Source organism: Callospermophilus lateralis, unplaced genomic scaffold (assembly GCF_048772815.1).
Source record: "Callospermophilus lateralis isolate mCalLat2 unplaced genomic scaffold, mCalLat2.hap1 Scaffold_3270, whole genome shotgun sequence".
Lineage (NCBI taxonomy): Eukaryota > Metazoa > Chordata > Mammalia > Rodentia > Sciuridae > Callospermophilus > Callospermophilus lateralis.
In genome coordinates this window covers 58212-77203 of record NW_027513840.1, presented here as the reverse complement: position 1 = coordinate 77203, position 18992 = coordinate 58212, and the positions used below count along the sequence as shown (strand labels likewise).

The following is an 18992-nucleotide window of genomic DNA, read 5'->3' as shown; positions in this document are numbered from 1 at the left end:
CATCCCCCTTGAAGTGAGTGCACGTCTTCAGGGTGTGTGCAGGGCAGAGGCTGAGAGAAGGCCCAGGAGGCCACAGGGTCTTAGGAGGCTGCGCTGGGAGCCAAGCAAGAGAGCAGATGTCAAAGGAGGGCAGGTGCTCCGAGAAGAGGAGGAAGCAGCCTTCGGAGCAGGCAAGTGGTTCGGGGCCAGGAGGTTGCCGGGGAGGACCACGTGCCGAGGGGAGCTGAAGGCCAAGGCCGGGCGGTGGGGACAGGGAGGCAGAGGCCCCTTTGTTCGCGGCGAACCCTCCACCTGGAGACGCCTGGCCGCGAGGCAGGGCCTGAAGGCCCGGTGGGCGCGCGACCCCCCGCAACCGCTGCTCCCCCCGGCCCCCCGCAAGGCTTGCGGGTGAGGGGGATTCCGGTCTGGTGAGGCCGTCGACTGGGCTCTGACGGGGTTTGACTCGGAACGCTACTTTCACAGGCGGTCCTTTCCGGGAGCACAGCCCATGGACAAATGGACGGAGGGGTCTCTGCCCTTCCTCAGGGCGGTGCTGTACAGGTCCTGGTCCTTGAGGTGTACAAACAAGGCGCAGAGCCCTCCGACCTTGGCACTCAGTCCGAAGGGAGTCACTCGGGGGTGGGGTAGAGTGTGGTGGGGTGGGGGTGAGGTAGGGTAGGGTGGGGGTGGCGGTGGGGGTGCGGGGCGGCCAAGCGCTGCTGTGCAGAGTGGACAAAGCAGAGTGGATGGGGAACTCAGGGCGAGGCCCGCGCCCCAGCGGCGCACTTCTGAGCCTGGCCCTGTGACTGACTGACTGACTGACTGACTGACTGGGAACCAGCGGGCCACAGCCGGCTCGCCACCCGCTGCCCGGTTGTCTGTGGGTCCCTGCGTGTGTTCCTCCTCGGGCCCTCCCTGAGGGTGGCTCCCCGCACAGGTGTTGTGTGTGGCCGGCCACTCGCCATTGCCCAGTCCCACTGCATTTCCAGCTGGGGCGCTGGGCCTCTGTCAGGGTCTCTGGGGTGTCCGGTGGGGGGCGCGGGGGGCCGGGGTGTCTGCTCCCGTCTTCGCCCCTGGCTCTCTGGGCGCCCGGCTCGGCTCTGCTCGGCTAGGCTAGGCTAGGGTAGCGCGGGCGGCGGCAGCTGGGGATTCTCTGGGGATTCTCGGCCAGGCGAAGGGCTGGGTGGGGTGGCGGTGCGGTTGCCGGGTGCCCGGGGGTCGGGGGTCTTGGGGCTCGGCGAGGAGGGGCAGAGGCCAGGCCAGGCCGGGGCGGGGCTCCCGGTAGGTGGAGCCAGGTGCCCAGGGGCAGAGGTGGAGGCGGGACTCAGCCCCTGTCAGCCCCGCCTAGCCCACTCCACCCCGACCCGATCCGGCCCGGCCGAGGACCCGAGAGGGAGAGCCGGCCAGTCTCCCAGGACCCCCGCGCCGCCGCATGGACCGAGTCAGGTCGGAGCGAGAAAGCCAGCCTGGAGTTGAGTTGAGGAGCGCTGGGCAGTGCTGGGGCGGGGCGAGGGAGGCCCCCTGGGAACACCCGCTGTGTTGGCCCCCTCCACCGCTGCCCTGCCCTCCCCTGCCCTCCCCTGCCCCTGGGCTGAAGGGTGGAAGCCGGCGCAGGCTCTTGAGGCGTTCCGGGGCAGCCTCCGCCGTCTACGGCCATACCACCCTGAACGCGCCCGATCTCGTCTGATCTCGGAAGCTAAGCAGGGTCGGGCCTGGTTAGTACTTGGATGGGAGACCGCCTGGGAATACCGGGTGCTGTAGGCTTTTGCGCCCCCTTCCCACACGCACTTTTCTTGCGTGGCCCGGAAACAGTGTCCGTGACCGCCTCAGGCCGTGACCCCCGGGCCCGCGGGGGTAGGGCGCAGGGGCAGCCCTGGGCTCCCGGTGTCCCTTCAGGCCTGCGGCTGGCCTCCGGCCTCCCGCCTCCCGCCTCGCCTCCGGCGCCCAGCGCCCAGCGCCTGCAGTGAGCCACACTGGCCTGGCTCTCTCCAGGGACGCTAGGACACTCCAGGCGACCCGGCGGAGCCGAGCCTGGTCCAGGCCTCGACCAGTCCTGTGCACCCTGACCGACCCCCACCCCCCCCCACCACTCACACTCCCGGATGGGGGGTGGGGAGGCGCACACCTGCTTTTCCCCAGAACACAGGGCCCACCCGCAGGGGCCGCTCCCCACCCGTTCTTGCCACACCAGCAGAGCGTGGCCACCCAGGTCCTGGGAGTGAGAGAGTCCATCCAGCGTCTCTCCCTAGGTCCGTCCCTTGGCAACTCTGCCTCCCTTCCCAACGCCTTCCTCCTGAGGGTCCCAGCCCTGAGTCTGTCTCTTCACCCATCTCTCTCTCTTTCTCTCTCTCTCTCTCTATCTCTGTCTCTCTCTCTCTCTCTCTCTCTCTCTCTCACACACACACACACACACACACACACACTCTGGAAGCAGATGTCTTTCTGTCTATCTCTCTGCTCATCCATCTCTCCTTCACCTTTGTGACTCTACTGGCCTGTGAGGAGGCCTCCTGTCTCCATCTCCCACTCAGTGTGTCTCTTTCCTTGGCCCTTCTGTCTGTCACCCTGTCTCTCTCGCTCTCTCTCTCTCTCTCTCTCTCTCTCTCACAAACACACACACACAGACACACACTCACTCCTCTCTTCCCCCCTCCCACCCCAGCCACCTCACTCTGGGCTGCAAGTCACCCAGTCCATGGCAGCCTCGAGACTGGGCGGTCACAGGTTCTCTCATCTCCCATCTAACTTCCCGTGGATGTAAGAGTGGATTCCCACATCCCCCTTGAAGTGAGTGCACGTCTTCAGGGTGTGTGCAGGGCAGAGGCTGAGAGAAGGCCCAGGAGGCCACAGGGTCTTAGGAGGCTGCGCTGGGAGCCAAGCAAGAGAGCAGATGTCAAAGGAGGGCAGGTGCTCCGAGAAGAGGAGGAAGCAGCCTTCGGAGCAGGCAAGTGGTTCGGGGCCAGGAGGTTGCCGGGGAGGACCACGTGCCGAGGGGAGCTGAAGGCCAAGGCCGGGCGGTGGGGACAGGGAGGCAGAGGCCCCTTTGTTCGCGGCGAACCCTCCACCTGGAGACGCCTGGCCGCGAGGCAGGGCCTGAAGGCCCGGTGGGCGCGCGACCCCCCGCAACCGCTGCTCCCCCCCGCCCCCCGCAAGGCTTGCGGGTGAGGGGGCTTCCGGTCTGGTGAGGCCGTCGACTGGGCTCTGACGGGGTTTGACTCGGAACGCTACTTTCACAGGCGGTCCTTTCCGGGAGCACAGCCCATGGACAAATGGACGGAGGGGTCTGTGCCCTTCCTCAGGGCGGTGCTGTACAGGTCCTGGTCCTTGAGGTGTACAAACAAGGCGCAGAGCCCTCCGACCTTGGCACTCAGTCCGAAGGGAGTCACTCGGGGGTGGGGTAGAGTGTGGTGGGGTGGGGGTGAGGTAGGGTAGGGTGGGGGTGGCGGTGGGGGTGCGGGGCGGCCAAGCGCTGCTGTGCAGAGTGGACAAAGCAGAGTGGATGGGGAACTCAGGGCGAGGCCCGCGCCCCAGCGGCGCACTTCTGAGCCTGGCCCTGTGACTGACTGACTGACTGACTGACTGACTGACTGGGAAGCAGCGGGCCACAGCCGGCTCGCCACCCGCTGCCCGGTTGTCTGTGGGTCCCTGCCTGTGTTCCTCCTCGGGCCCTCCCTGAGGGTGGCTCCCCGCACAGGTGTTGTGTGTGGCCGGCCGCTCGCCATTGCCCAGTCCCACTGCATTTCCAGCTGGGGCGCTGGGCCTCTGTCAGGGTCTCTGGGGTGTCCGGTGGGGGGCGCGGGGGGCCGGGGTGTCTGCTCCCGTCTTCGCCCCTGGCTCTCTGGGCGCCCGGCTCGGCTCTGCTCGGCTAGGCTAGGCTAGGGTAGCGCGGGCGGCGGCAGCTGGGGATTCTCTGGGGATTCTCGGCCAGGCGAAGGGCTGGGTGGGGTGGCGGTGCGGGTGCCGGGTGCCCGGGGGTCGGGGGTCTTGGGGCTCGGCGAGGAGGGGCAGAGGCCAGGCCAGGCCGGGACGGGGCTCCCGGTAGGTGGAGCCAGGTGCCCAGGGGCAGAGGTGGAGGCGGGACTCAGCCCCTGTCAGCCCCGCCTAGCCCACTCCACCCCGACCCGATCCGGCCCGGCCGAGGACCCGAGAGGGAGAGCCGGCCAGTCTCCCAGGACCCCCGCGCCGCCGCGGGGACCGAGTCAGGTCGGAGCGAGAAAGCCAGCCTGGAGTTGAGTTGAGGAGCGCTGGGCAGTGCTGGGGCGGGGCGAGGGAGGCCCCCTGGGAACACCCGCTGTGTTGGCCCCCTCCACCGCTGCCCTGCCCTCCCCTGCCCTCCCCTGCCCCTGGGCTGAAGGGTGGAAGCCGGCGCAGGCTCTTGAGGCGTTCCGGGGCAGCCTCCGCCGTCTACGGCCATACCACCCTGAACGCGCCCGATCTCGTCTGATCTCGGAAGCTAAGCAGGGTCGGGCCTGGTTAGTACTTGGATGGGAGACCGCCTGGGAATACCGGGTGCTGTAGGCTTTTGCGCCCCCTTCCCACACGCACTTTTCTTGCGTGGCCCGGAAACAGTGTCCGTGACCGCCTCAGGCCGTGACCCCCGGGCCCGCGGGGGTAGGGCGCAGGGGCAGCCCTGGGCTCCCGGTGTCCCTTCAGGCCTGCGGCTGGCCTCCCGCCTCCCGCCTCCCGCCTCGCCTCCGGCGCCCAGCGCCCAGCGCCTGCAGTGAGCCACACTGGCCTGGCTCTCTCCAGGGACGCTAGGACACTCCAGGCGACCCGGCGGAGCCGAGCCTGGTCCAGGCCTCGACCAGTCCTGTGCACCCTGACCGACCCCCACCCCCCCCCACCACTCACACTCCCGGATGGGGGGTGGGGAGGCGCACACCTGCTTTTCCCCAGAACACAGGGCCCACCCGCAGGGGCCGCTCCCCACCCGTTCTTGCCACACCAGCAGAGCGTGGCCACCCAGGTCCTGGGAGTGAGAGAGTCTATCCAGCGTCTCTCCCTAGGTCCGTCCCTTGGCAACTCTGCCTCCCTTCCCAACGCCTTCCTCCTGAGGGTCCCAGCCCTGAGTCTGTCTCTTCACCCATCTCTCTCTCTTTCTCTCTCTCTCTCTCTATCTCTGTCTCTCTCTCTCTCTCTCTCTCTCTCTCTCTCTCTCTCACACACACACACACACACACACACACTCTGGAAGCAGATGTCTTTCTGTCTATCTCTCTGCTCATCCATCTCTCCTTCACCTTTGTGACTCTACTGGCCTGTGAGGAGGCCTCCTGTCTCCATCTCCCACTCAGTGTGTCTCTTTCCTTGGCCCTTCTGTCTGTCACCCTGTCTCTCTCGCTCTCTCTCTCTCTCTCTCTCTCTCTCTCTCACAAACACACACACACAGACACACACTCACTCCTCTCTTCCCCCCTCCCACCCCAGCCACCTCACTCTGGGCTGCAAGTCACCCAGTCCATGGCAGCCTCGAGACTGGGCGGTCACAGGTTCTCTCATCTCCCATCTAACTTCCCGTGGATGTAAGAGTGGATTCCCACATCCCCCTTGAAGTGAGTGCACGTCTTCAGGGTGTGTGCAGGGCAGAGGCTGAGAGAAGGCCCAGGAGGCCACAGGGTCTTAGGAGGCTGCGCTGGGAGCCAAGCAAGAGAGCAGATGTCAAAGGAGGGCAGGTGCTCCGAGAAGAGGAGGAAGCAGCCTTCGGAGCAGGCAAGTGGTTCGGGGCCAGGAGGTTGCCGGGGAGGACCACGTGCCGAGGGGAGCTGAAGGCCAAGGCCGGGCGGTGGGGACAGGGAGGCAGAGGCCCCTTTGTTCGCGGCGAACCCTCCACCTGGAGACGCCTGGCCGCGAGGCAGGGCCTGAAGGCCCGGTGGGCGCGCGACCCCCCCGCAACCGCTGCTCCCCCCCGCCCCCCGCAAGGCTTGCGGGTGAGGGGGCTTCCGGTCTGGTGAGGCCGTCGACTGGGCTCTGACGGGGTTTGACTCGGAACGCTACTTTCACAGGCGGTCCTTTCCGGGAGCACAGCCCATGGACAAATGGACGGAGGGGTCTGTGCCCTTCCTCAGGGCGGTGCTGTACAGGTCCTGGTCCTTGAGGTGTACAAACAAGGCGCAGAGCCCTCCGACCTTGGCACTCAGTCCGAAGGGAGTCACTCGGGGGTGGGGTAGAGTGTGGTGGGGTGGGGGTGAGGTAGGGTAGGGTGGGGGTGGCGGTGGGGGTGCGGGGCGGCCAAGCGCTGCTGTGCAGAGTGGACAAAGCAGAGTGGATGGGGAACTCAGGGCGAGGCCCGCGCCCCAGCGGCGCACTTCTGAGCCTGGCCCTGTGACTGACTGACTGACTGACTGACTGACTGACTGACTGGGAACCAGCGGGCCACAGCCGGCTCGCCACCCGCTGCCCGGTTGTCTGTGGGTCCCTGCGTGTGTTCCTCCTCGGGCCCTCCCTGAGGGTGGCTCCCCGCACAGGTGTTGTGTGTGGCCGGCCACTCGCCATTGCCCAGTCCCACTGCATTTCCAGCTGGGGCGCTGGGCCTCTGTCAGGGTCTCTGGGGTGTCCGGTGGGGGGCGCGGGGGGCCGGGGTGTCTGCTCCCGTCTTCGCCCCTGGCTCTCTGGGCGCCCGGCTCGGCTCTGCTCGGCTAGGCTAGGCTAGGGTAGCGCGGGCGGCGGCAGCTGGGGATTCTCTGGGGATTCTCGGCCAGGCGAAGGGCTGGGTGGGGTGGCGGTGCGGTTGCCGGGTGCCCGGGGGTCGGGGGTCTTGGGGCTCGGCGAGGAGGGGCAGAGGCCAGGCCAGGCCGGGGCGGGGCTCCCGGTAGGTGGAGCCAGGTGCCCAGGGGCAGAGGTGGAGGCGGGACTCAGCCCCTGTCAGCCCCGCCTAGCCCACTCCACCCCGACCCGATCCGGCCCGGCCGAGGACCCGAGAGGGAGAGCCGGCCAGTCTCCCAGGACCCCCGCGCCGCCGCATGGACCGAGTCAGGTCGGAGCGAGAAAGCCAGCCTGGAGTTGAGTTGAGGAGCGCTGGGCAGTGCTGGGGCGGGGCGAGGGAGGCCCCCTGGGAACACCCGCTGTGTTGGCCCCCTCCACCGCTGCCCTGCCCTCCCCTGCCCTCCCCTGCCCCTGGGCTGAAGGGTGGAAGCCGGCGCAGGCTCTTGAGGCGTTCCGGGGCAGCCTCCGCCGTCTACGGCCATACCACCCTGAACGCGCCCGATCTCGTCTGATCTCGGAAGCTAAGCAGGGTCGGGCCTGGTTAGTACTTGGATGGGAGACCGCCTGGGAATACCGGGTGCTGTAGGCTTTTGCGCCCCCTTCCCACACGCACTTTTCTTGCGTGGCCCGGAAACAGTGTCCGTGACCGCCTCAGGCCGTGACCCCCGGGCCCGCGGGGGTAGGGCGCAGGGGCAGCCCTGGGCTCCCGGTGTCCCTTCAGGCCTGCGGCTGGCCTCCCGACTCCCGCCTCCCGCCTCGCCTCCGGCGCCCAGCGCCCAGCGCCTGCAGTGAGCCACACTGGCCTGGCTCTCTCCAGGGACGCTAGGACACTCCAGGCGACCCGGCGGAGCCGAGCCTGGTCCAGGCCTCGACCAGTCCTGTGCACCCTGACCGACCCCCACCCCCCCCCACCACTCACACTCCCGGATGGGGGGTGGGGAGGCGCACACCTGCTTTTCCCCAGAACACAGGGCCCACCCGCAGGGGCCGCTCCCCACCCGTTCTTGCCACACCAGCAGAGCGTGGCCACCCAGGTCCTGGGAGTGAGAGAGTCCATCCAGCGTCTCTCCCTAGGTCCGTCCCTTGGCAACTCTGCCTCCCTTCCCAACGCCTTCCTCCTGAGGGTCCCAGCCCTGAGTCTGTCTCTTCACCCATCTCTCTCTCTTTCTCTCTCTCTCTCTCTATCTCTGTCTCTCTCTCTCTCTCTCTCTCTCTCACACACACACACACACACACACACTCTGGAAGCAGATGTCTTTCTGTCTATCTCTCTGCTCATCCATCTCTCCTTCACCTTTGTGACTCTACTGGCCTGTGAGGAGGCCTCCTGTCTCCATCTCCCACTCAGTGTGTCTCTTTCCTTGGCCCTTCTGTCTGTCACCCTGTCTCTCTCGCTCTCTCTCTCTCTCTCTCTCTCTCTCTCACACACACACACACACACACACACTCTGGAAGCAGATGTCTTTCTGTCTATCTCTCTGCTCATCCATCTCTCCTTCACCTTTGAGACTCTACTGGCCTGTGAGGAGGCCTCCTGTCTCCATCTCCCACTCAGTGTGTCTCTTTCCTTGGCCCTTCTGTCTGTCACCCTGTCTCTCTCGCTCTCTCTCTCTCTCTCTCTCTCTCTCTCACAAACACACACACAGACACACACTCACTCCTCTCTTCCCCCCTCCCACCCCAGCCACCTCACTCTGGGCTGCAAGTCACCCAGTCCATGGCAGCCTCGAGACTGGGCGGTCACAGGTTCTCTCATCTCCCATCTAACTTCCCGTGGATGTAAGAGTGGATTCCCACATCCCCCTTGAAGTGAGTGCACGTCTTCAGGGTGTGTGCAGGGCAGAGGCTGAGAGAAGGCCCAGGAGGCCACAGGGTCTTAGGAGGCTGCGCTGGGAGCCAAGCAAGAGAGCAGATGTCAAAGGAGGGCAGGTGCTCCGAGAAGAGGAGGAAGCAGCCTTCGGAGCAGGCAAGTGGTTCGGGGCCAGGAGGTTGCCGGGGAGGACCACGTGCCGAGGGGAGCTGAAGGCCAAGGCCGGGCGGTGGGGACAGGGAGGCAGAGGCCCCTTTGTTCGCGGCGAACCCTCCACCTGGAGACGCCTGGCCGCGAGGCAGGGCCTGAAGGCCCGGTGGGCGCGCGACCCCCCGCAACCGCTGCTCCCCCCGGCCCCCCGCAAGGCTTGCGGGTGAGGGGGCTTCCGGTCTGGTGAGGCCGTCGACTGGGCTCTGACGGGGTTTGACTCGGAACGCTACTTTCACAGGCGGTCCTTTCCGGGAGCACAGCCCATGGACAAATGGACGGAGGGGTCTCTGCCCTTCCTCAGGGCGGTGCTGTACAGGTCCTGGTCCTTGAGGTGTACAAACAAGGCGCAGAGCCCTCCGACCTTGGCACTCAGTCCGAAGGGAGTCACTCGGGGGTGGGGTAGAGTGTGGTGGGGTGGGGGTGAGGTAGGGTAGGGTGGGGGTGGCGGTGGGGGTGCGGGGCGGCCAAGCGCTGCTGTGCAGAGTGGACAAAGCAGAGTGGATGGGGAACTCAGGGCGAGGCCCGCGCCCCAGCGGCGCACTTCTGAGCCTGGCCCTGTGACTGACTGACTGACTGACTGACTGACTGGGAACCAGCGGGCCACAGCCGGCTCGCCACCCGCTGCCCGGTTGTCTGTGGGTCCCTGCGTGTGTTCCTCCTCGGGCCCTCCCTGAGGGTGGCTCCCCGCACAGGTGTTGTGTGTGGCCGGCCACTCGCCATTGCCCAGTCCCACTGCATTTCCAGCTGGGGCGCTGGGCCTCTGTCAGGGTCTCTGGGGTGTCCGGTGGGGGGCGCGGGGGGCCGGGGTGTCTGCTCCCGTCTTCGCCCCTGGCTCTCTGGGCGCCCGGCTCGGCTCTGCTCGGCTAGGCTAGGCTAGGGTAGCGCGGGCGGCGGCAGCTGGGGATTCTCTGGGGATTCTCGGCCAGGCGAAGGGCTGGGTGGGGTGGCGGTGCGGTTGCCGGGTGCCCGGGGGTCGGGGGTCTTGGGGCTCGGCGAGGAGGGGCAGAGGCCAGGCCAGGCCGGGGCGGGGCTCCCGGTAGGTGGAGCCAGGTGCCCAGGGGCAGAGGTGGAGGCGGGACTCAGCCCCTGTCAGCCCCGCCTAGCCCACTCCACCCCGACCCGATCCGGCCCGGCCGAGGACCCGAGAGGGAGAGCCGGCCAGTCTCCCAGGACCCCCGCGCCGCCGCATGGACCGAGTCAGGTCGGAGCGAGAAAGCCAGCCTGGAGTTGAGTTGAGGAGCGCTGGGCAGTGCTGGGGCGGGGCGAGGGAGGCCCCCTGGGAACACCCGCTGTGTTGGCCCCCTCCACCGCTGCCCTGCCCTCCCCTGCCCTCCCCTGCCCCTGGGCTGAAGGGTGGAAGCCGGCGCAGGCTCTTGAGGCGTTCCGGGGCAGCCTCCGCCGTCTACGGCCATACCACCCTGAACGCGCCCGATCTCGTCTGATCTCGGAAGCTAAGCAGGGTCGGGCCTGGTTAGTACTTGGATGGGAGACCGCCTGGGAATACCGGGTGCTGTAGGCTTTTGCGCCCCCTTCCCACACGCACTTTTCTTGCGTGGCCCGGAAACAGTGTCCGTGACCGCCTCAGGCCGTGACCCCCGGGCCCGCGGGGGTAGGGCGCAGGGGCAGCCCTGGGCTCCCGGTGTCCCTTCAGGCCTGCGGCTGGCCTCCCGCCTCCCGCCTCCCGCCTCGCCTCCGGCGCCCAGCGCCCAGCGCCTGCAGTGAGCCACACTGGCCTGGCTCTCTCCAGGGACGCTAGGACACTCCAGGCGACCCGGCGGAGCCGAGCCTGGTCCAGGCCTCGACCAGTCCTGTGCACCCTGACCGACCCCCACCCCCCCCCACCACTCACACTCCCGGATGGGGGGTGGGGAGGCGCACACCTGCTTTTCCCCAGAACACAGGGCCCACCCGCAGGGGCCGCTCCCCACCCGTTCTTGCCACACCAGCAGAGCGTGGCCACCCAGGTCCTGGGAGTGAGAGAGTCCATCCAGCGTCTCTCCCTAGGTCCGTCCCTTGGCAACTCTGCCTCCCTTCCCAACGCCTTCCTCCTGAGGGTCCCAGCCCTGAGTCTGTCTCTTCACCCATCTCTCTCTCTTTCTCTCTCTCTCTCTCTATCTCTGTCTCTCTCTCTCTCTCTCTCTCTCTCTCTCACACACACACACACACACACACACACACTCTGGAAGCAGATGTCTTTCTGTCTATCTCTCTGCTCATCCATCTCTCCTTCACCTTTGTGACTCTACTGGCCTGTGAGGAGGCCTCCTGTCTCCATCTCCCACTCAGTGTGTCTCTTTCCTTGGCCCTTCTGTCTGTCACCCTGTCTCTCTCGCTCTCTCTCTCTCTCTCTCTCTCTCTCTCACAAACACACACACACAGACACACACTCACTCCTCTCTTCCCCCCTCCCACCCCAGCCACCTCACTCTGGGCTGCAAGTCACCCAGTCCATGGCAGCCTCGAGACTGGGCGGTCACAGGTTCTCTCATCTCCCATCTAACTTCCCGTGGATGTAAGAGTGGATTCCCACATCCCCCTTGAAGTGAGTGCACGTCTTCAGGGTGTGTGCAGGGCAGAGGCTGAGAGAAGGCCCAGGAGGCCACAGGGTCTTAGGAGGCTGCGCTGGGAGCCAAGCAAGAGAGCAGATGTCAAAGGAGGGCAGGTGCTCCGAGAAGAGGAGGAAGCAGCCTTCGGAGCAGGCAAGTGGTTCGGGGCCAGGAGGTTGCCGGGGAGGACCACGTGCCGAGGGGAGCTGAAGGCCAAGGCCGGGCGGTGGGGACAGGGAGGCAGAGGCCCCTTTGTTCGCGGCGAACCCTCCACCTGGAGACGCCTGGCCGCGAGGCAGGGCCTGAAGGCCCGGTGGGCGCGCGACCCCCCGCAACCGCTGCTCCCCCCCGCCCCCCGCAAGGCTTGCGGGTGAGGGGGCTTCCGGTCTGGTGAGGCCGTCGACTGGGCTCTGACGGGGTTTGACTCGGAACGCTACTTTCACAGGCGGTCCTTTCCGGGAGCACAGCCCATGGACAAATGGACGGAGGGGTCTGTGCCCTTCCTCAGGGCGGTGCTGTACAGGTCCTGGTCCTTGAGGTGTACAAACAAGGCGCAGAGCCCTCCGACCTTGGCACTCAGTCCGAAGGGAGTCACTCGGGGGTGGGGTAGAGTGTGGTGGGGTGGGGGTGAGGTAGGGTAGGGTGGGGGTGGCGGTGGGGGTGCGGGGCGGCCAAGCGCTGCTGTGCAGAGTGGACAAAGCAGAGTGGATGGGGAACTCAGGGCGAGGCCCGCGCCCCAGCGGCGCACTTCTGAGCCTGGCCCTGTGACTGACTGACTGACTGACTGACTGACTGACTGGGAAGCAGCGGGCCACAGCCGGCTCGCCACCCGCTGCCCGGTTGTCTGTGGGTCCCTGCCTGTGTTCCTCCTTGGGCCCTCCCTGAGGGTGGCTCCCCGCACAGGTGTTGTGTGTGGCCGGCCGCTCGCCATTGCCCAGTCCCACTGCATTTCCAGCTGGGGCGCTGGGCCTCTGTCAGGGTCTCTGGGGTGTCCGGTGGGGGGCGCGGGGGGCCGGGGTGTCTGCTCCCGTCTTCGCCCCTGGCTCTCTGGGCGCCCGGCTCGGCTCTGCTCGGCTAGGCTAGGCTAGGGTAGCGCGGGCGGCGGCAGCTGGGGATTCTCTGGGGATTCTCGGCCAGGCGAAGGGCTGGGTGGGGTGGCGGTGCGGGTGCCGGGTGCCCGGGGGTCGGGGGTCTTGGGGCTCGGCGAGGAGGGGCAGAGGCCAGGCCAGGCCGGGACGGGGCTCCCGGTAGGTGGAGCCAGGTGCCCAGGGGCAGAGGTGGAGGCGGGACTCAGCCCCTGTCAGCCCCGCCTAGCCCACTCCACCCCGACCCGATCCGGCCCGGCCGAGGACCCGAGAGGGAGAGCCGGCCAGTCTCCCAGGACCCCCGCGCCGCCGCGGGGACCGAGTCAGGTCGGAGCGAGAAAGCCAGCCTGGAGTTGAGTTGAGGAGCGCTGGGCAGTGCTGGGGCGGGGCGAGGGAGGCCCCCTGGGAACACCCGCTGTGTTGGCCCCCTCCACCGCTGCCCTGCCCTCCCCTGCCCTCCCCTGCCCCTGGGCTGAAGGGTGGAAGCCGGCGCAGGCTCTTGAGGCGTTCCGGGGCAGCCTCCGCCGTCTACGGCCATACCACCCTGAATGCGCCCGATCTCGTCTGATCTCGGAAGCTAAGCAGGGTCGGGCCTGGTTAGTACTTGGATGGGAGACCGCCTGGGAATACCGGGTGCTGTAGGCTTTTGCGCCCCCTTCCCACACGCACTTTTCTTGCGTGGCCCGGAAACAGTGTCCGTGACCGCCTCAGGCCGTGACCCCCGGGCCCGCGGGGGTAGGGCGCAGGGGCAGCCCTGGGCTCCCGGTGTCCCTTCAGGCCTGCGGCTGGCCTCCCGCCTCCCGCCTCCCGCCTCGCCTCCGGCGCCCAGCGCCCAGCGCCTGCAGTGAGCCACACTGGCCTGGCTCTCTCCAGGGACGCTAGGACACTCCAGGCGACCCGGCGGAGCCGAGCCTGGTCCAGGCCTCGACCAGTCCTGTGCACCCTGACCGACCCCCACCCCCCCCCACCACTCACACTCCCGGATGGGGGGTGGGGAGGCGCACACCTGCTTTTCCCCAGAACACAGGGCCCACCCGCAGGGGCCGCTCCCCACCCGTTCTTGCCACACCAGCAGAGCGTGGCCACCCAGGTCCTGGGAGTGAGAGAGTCTATCCAGCGTCTCTCCCTAGGTCCGTCCCTTGGCAACTCTGCCTCCCTTCCCAACGCCTTCCTCCTGAGGGTCCCAGCCCTGAGTCTGTCTCTTCACCCATCTCTCTCTCTTTCTCTCTCTCTCTCTCTATCTCTGTCTCTCTCTCTCTCTCTCTCTCTCTCTCTCTCTCTCACACACACACACACACACACACACACTCTGGAAGCAGATGTCTTTCTGTCTATCTCTCTGCTCATCCATCTCTCCTTCACCTTTGTGACTCTACTGGCCTGTGAGGAGGCCTCCTGTCTCCATCTCCCACTCAGTGTGTCTCTTTCCTTGGCCCTTCTGTCTGTCACCCTGTCTCTCTCGCTCTCTCTCTCTCTCTCTCTCTCTCTCTCTCACAAACACACACACACAGACACACACTCACTCCTCTCTTCCCCCCTCCCACCCCAGCCACCTCACTCTGGGCTGCAAGTCACCCAGTCCATGGCAGCCTCGAGACTGGGCGGTCACAGGTTCTCTCATCTCCCATCTAACTTCCCGTGGATGTAAGAGTGGATTCCCACATCCCCCTTGAAGTGAGTGCACGTCTTCAGGGTGTGTGCAGGGCAGAGGCTGAGAGAAGGCCCAGGAGGCCACAGGGTCTTAGGAGGCTGCGCTGGGAGCCAAGCAAGAGAGCAGATGTCAAAGGAGGGCAGGTGCTCCGAGAAGAGGAGGAAGCAGCCTTCGGAGCAGGCAAGTGGTTCGGGGCCAGGAGGTTGCCGGGGAGGACCACGTGCCGAGGGGAGCTGAAGGCCAAGGCCGGGCGGTGGGGACAGGGAGGCAGAGGCCCCTTTGTTCGCGGCGAACCCTCCACCTGGAGACGCCTGGCCGCGAGGCAGGGCCTGAAGGCCCGGTGGGCGCGCGACCCCCCCGCAACCGCTGCTCCCCCCCGCCCCCCGCAAGGCTTGCGGGTGAGGGGGCTTCCGGTCTGGTGAGGCCGTCGACTGGGCTCTGACGGGGTTTGACTCGGAACGCTACTTTCACAGGCGGTCCTTTCCGGGAGCACAGCCCATGGACAAATGGACGGAGGGGTCTGTGCCCTTCCTCAGGGCGGTGCTGTACAGGTCCTGGTCCTTGAGGTGTACAAACAAGGCGCAGAGCCCTCCGACCTTGGCACTCAGTCCGAAGGGAGTCACTCGGGGGTGGGGTAGAGTGTGGTGGGGTGGGGGTGAGGTAGGGTAGGGTGGGGGTGGCGGTGGGGGTGCGGGGCGGCCAAGCGCTGCTGTGCAGAGTGGACAAAGCAGAGTGGATGGGGAACTCAGGGCGAGGCCCGCGCCCCAGCGGCGCACTTCTGAGCCTGGCCCTGTGACTGACTGACTGACTGACTGACTGACTGACTGACTGGGAACCAGCGGGCCACAGCCGGCTCGCCACCCGCTGCCCGGTTGTCTGTGGGTCCCTGCGTGTGTTCCTCCTCGGGCCCTCCCTGAGGGTGGCTCCCCGCACAGGTGTTGTGTGTGGCCGGCCACTCGCCATTGCCCAGTCCCACTGCATTTCCAGCTGGGGCGCTGGGCCTCTGTCAGGGTCTCTGGGGTGTCCGGTGGGGGGCGCGGGGGGCCGGGGTGTCTGCTCCCGTCTTCGCCCCTGGCTCTCTGGGCGCCCGGCTCGGCTCTGCTCGGCTAGGCTAGGCTAGGGTAGCGCGGGCGGCGGCAGCTGGGGATTCTCTGGGGATTCTCGGCCAGGCGAAGGGCTGGGTGGGGTGGCGGTGCGGTTGCCGGGTGCCCGGGGGTCGGGGGTCTTGGGGCTCGGCGAGGAGGGGCAGAGGCCAGGCCAGGCCGGGGCGGGGCTCCCGGTAGGTGGAGCCAGGTGCCCAGGGGCAGAGGTGGAGGCGGGACTCAGCCCCTGTCAGCCCCGCCTAGCCCACTCCACCCCGACCCGATCCGGCCCGGCCGAGGACCCGAGAGGGAGAGCCGGCCAGTCTCCCAGGACCCCCGCGCCGCCGCATGGACCGAGTCAGGTCGGAGCGAGAAAGCCAGCCTGGAGTTGAGTTGAGGAGCGCTGGGCAGTGCTGGGGCGGGGCGAGGGAGGCCCCCTGGGAACACCCGCTGTGTTGGCCCCCTCCACCGCTGCCCTGCCCTCCCCTGCCCTCCCCTGCCCCTGGGCTGAAGGGTGGAAGCCGGCGCAGGCTCTTGAGGCGTTCCGGGGCAGCCTCCGCCGTCTACGGCCATACCACCCTGAACGCGCCCGATCTCGTCTGATCTCGGAAGCTAAGCAGGGTCGGGCCTGGTTAGTACTTGGATGGGAGACCGCCTGGGAATACCGGGTGCTGTAGGCTTTTGCGCCCCCTTCCCACACGCACTTTTCTTGCGTGGCCCGGAAACAGTGTCCGTGACCGCCTCAGGCCGTGACCCCCGGGCCCGCGGGGGTAGGGCGCAGGGGCAGCCCTGGGCTCCCGGTGTCCCTTCAGGCCTGCGGCTGGCCTCCCGCCTCCCGCCTCCCGCCTCGCCTCCGGCGCCCAGCGCCCAGCGCCTGCAGTGAGCCACACTGGCCTGGCTCTCTCCAGGGACGCTAGGACACTCCAGGCGACCCGGCGGAGCCGAGCCTGGTCCAGGCCTCGACCAGTCCTGTGCACCCTGACCGACCCCCACCCCCCCCCACCACTCACACTCCCGGATGGGGGGTGGGGAGGCGCACACCTGCTTTTCCCCAGAACACAGGGCCCACCCGCAGGGGCCGCTCCCCACCCGTTCTTGCCACACCAGCAGAGCGTGGCCACCCAGGTCCTGGGAGTGAGAGAGTCCATCCAGCGTCTCTCCCTAGGTCCGTCCCTTGGCAACTCTGCCTCCCTTCCCAACGCCTTCCTCCTGAGGGTCCCAGCCCTGAGTCTGTCTCTTCACCCATCTCTCTCTCTTTCTCTCTCTCTCTCTCTATCTCTGTCTCTCTCTCTCTCTCTCTCTCTCTCTCTCACACACACACACACACACACTCTGGAAGCAGATGTCTTTCTGTCTATCTCTCTGCTCATCCATCTCTCCTTCACCTTTGTGACTCTACTGGCCTGTGAGGAGGCCTCCTGTCTCCATCTCCCACTCAGTGTGTCTCTTTCCTTGGCCCTTCTGTCTGTCACCCTGTCTCTCTCGCTCTCTCTCTCTCTCTCTCTCTCTCTCTCACACACACACACACACACACACACTCTGGAAGCAGATGTCTTTCTGTCTATCTCTCTGCTCATCCATCTCTCCTTCACCTTTGAGACTCTACTGGCCTGTGAGGAGGCCTCCTGTCTCCATCTCCCACTCAGTGTGTCTCTTTCCTTGGCCCTTCTGTCTGTCACCCTGTCTCTCTCGCTCTCTCTCTCTCTCTCTCTCTCTCTCTCACAAACACACACACACAGACACACACTCACTCCTCTCTTCCCCCCTCCCACCCCAGCCACCTCACTCTGGGCTGCAAGTCACCCAGTCCATGGCAGCCTCGAGACTGGGCGGTCACAGGTTCTCTCATCTCCCATCTAACTTCCCGTGGATGTAAGAGTGGATTCCCACATCCCCCTTGAAGTGAGTGCACGTCTTCAGGGTGTGTGCAGGGCAGAGGCTGAGAGAAGGCCCAGGAGGCCACAGGGTCTTAGGAGGCTGCGCTGGGAGCCAAGCAAGAGAGCAGATGTCAAAGGAGGGCAGGTGCTCCGAGAAGAGGAGGAAGCAGCCTTCGGAGCAGGCAAGTGGTTCGGGGCCAGGAGGTTGCCGGGGAGGACCACGTGCCGAGGGGAGCTGAAGGCCAAGGCCGGGCGGTGGGGACAGGGAGGCAGAGGCCCCTTTGTTCGCGGCGAACCCTCCACCTGGAGACGCCTGGCCGCGAGGCAGGGCCTGAAGGCCCGGTGGGCGCGCGACCCCCCGCAACCGCTGCTCCCCCCGGCCCCCCGCAAGGCTTGCGGGTGAGGGGGATTCCGGTCTGGTGAGGCCGTCGACTGGGCTCTGACGGGGTTTGACTCGGAACGCTACTTTCACAGGCGGTCCTTTCCGGGAGCACAGCCCATGGACAAATGGACGGAGGGGTCTCTGCCCTTCCTCAGGGCGGTGCTGTACAGGTCCTGGTCCTTGAGGTGTACAAACAAGGCGCAGAGCCCTCCGACCTTGGCACTCAGTCCGAAGGGAGTCACTCGGGGGTGGGGTAGAGTGTGGTGGGGTGGGGGTGAGGTAGGGTAGGGTGGGGGTGGCGGTGGGGGTGCGGGGCGGCCAAGCGCTGCTGTGCAGAGTGGACAAAGCAGAGTGGATGGGGAACTCAGGGCGAGGCCCGCGCCCCAGCGGCGCACTTCTGAGCCTGGCCCTGTGACTGACTGACTGACTGACTGACTGACTGACTGGGAACCAGCGGGCCACAGCCGGCTCGCCACCCGCTGCCCGGTTGTCTGTGGGTCCCTGCGTGTGTTCCTCCTCGGGCCCTCCCTGAGGGTGGCTCCCCGCACAGGTGTTGTGTGTGGCCGGCCACTCGCCATTGCCCAGTCCCACTGCATTTCCAGCTGGGGCGCTGGGCCTCTGTCAGGGTCTCTGGGGTGTCCGGTGGGGGGCGCGGGGGGCCGGGGTGTCTGCTCCCGTCTTCGCCCCTGGCTCTCTGGGCGCCCGGCTCGGCTCTGCTCGGCTAGGCTAGGCTAGGGTAGCGCGGGCGGCGGCAGCTGGGGATTCTCTGGGGATTCTCGGCCAGGCGAAGGGCTGGGTGGGGTGGCGGTGCGGTTGCCGGGTGCCCGGGGGTCGGGGGTCTTGGGGCTCGGCGAGGAGGGGCAGAGGCCAGGCCAGGCCGGGACGGGGCTCCCGGTAGGTGGAGCCAGGTGCCCAGGGGCAGAGGTGGAGGCGGGACTCAGCCCCTGTCAGCCCCGCCTAGCCCACTCCACCCCGACCCGATCCGGCCCGGCCGAGGACCCGAGAGGGAGAGCCGGCCAGTCTCCCAGGACCCCCGCGCCGCCGCATGGACCGAGTCAGGTCGGAGCGAGAAAGCCAGCCTGGAGTTGAGTTGAGGAGCGCTGGGCAGTGCTGGGGCGGGGCGAGGGAGGCCCCCTGGGAACACCCGCTGTGTTGGCCCCCTCCACCGCTGCCCTGCCCTCCCCTGCCCTCCCCTGCCCCTGGGCTGAAGGGTGGAAGCCGGCGCAGGCTCTTGAGGCGTTCCGGGGCAGCCTCCGCCGTCTACGGCCATACCACCCTGAACGCGCCCGATCTCGTCTGATCTGGAAGCTAAGCAGGGTCGGGCCTGGTTAGTACTTGGATGGGAGACCGCCTGGGAATACCGGGTGCTGTAGGCTTTTGCGCCCCCTTCCCACACGCACTTTTCTTGCGTGGCCCGGAAACAGTGTCCGTGACCGCCTCAGGCCGTGACCCCCGGGCCCGCGCGGGTAGGGCGCAGGGGCAGCCCTGGGCTCCCGGTGTCCCTTCAGGCCTGCGGCTGGCCTCCCGCCTCGCCTCCGGCGCCCAGCGCCCAGCGCCTGCAGTGAGCCACACTGGCCTGGCTCTCTCCAGGGACGCTAGGACACTCCAGGCGACCCGGCGGAGCCGAGCCTGGTCCAGGCCTCGACCAGTCCTGTGCACCCTGACCGA

At 67.2% G+C, this 18992-nt stretch overlaps 7 non-coding genes across 7 annotated transcripts; all 7 read left to right on the top strand.

Annotated features, from left to right (window-relative positions):
* Positions 1–1624: 1624 nt before the first annotated feature.
* On the top strand, positions 1625–1743 carry LOC143640551 (5S ribosomal RNA). The gene has a single exon (XR_013154991.1). It is a non-coding gene; the product is annotated as a 5S ribosomal RNA (ribosomal RNA).
* A 2638-nt stretch (positions 1744–4381) lies between these two features.
* LOC143640549 (5S ribosomal RNA) lies at positions 4382–4500 on the top strand. Its single transcript, XR_013154989.1, has one exon. It is a non-coding gene; the product is annotated as a 5S ribosomal RNA (ribosomal RNA).
* A 2651-nt stretch (positions 4501–7151) lies between these two features.
* LOC143640548 (5S ribosomal RNA) lies at positions 7152–7270 on the top strand. The gene has a single exon (XR_013154988.1). It is a non-coding gene; the product is annotated as a 5S ribosomal RNA (ribosomal RNA).
* A 2831-nt stretch (positions 7271–10101) lies between these two features.
* Positions 10102–10220, top strand: LOC143640547 (5S ribosomal RNA). The gene has a single exon (XR_013154987.1). It is a non-coding gene; the product is annotated as a 5S ribosomal RNA (ribosomal RNA).
* A 2638-nt stretch (positions 10221–12858) lies between these two features.
* On the top strand, positions 12859–12977 carry LOC143640561 (5S ribosomal RNA). The gene has a single exon (XR_013155001.1). It is a non-coding gene; the product is annotated as a 5S ribosomal RNA (ribosomal RNA).
* A 2649-nt stretch (positions 12978–15626) lies between these two features.
* Positions 15627–15745, top strand: LOC143640546 (5S ribosomal RNA). Its single transcript, XR_013154986.1, has one exon. It is a non-coding gene; the product is annotated as a 5S ribosomal RNA (ribosomal RNA).
* Positions 15746–18582: 2837 nt separating this feature from the next.
* LOC143640570 (5S ribosomal RNA) lies at positions 18583–18700 on the top strand. Its single transcript, XR_013155010.1, has one exon. It is a non-coding gene; the product is annotated as a 5S ribosomal RNA (ribosomal RNA).
* Positions 18701–18992: the final 292 nt, after the last annotated feature.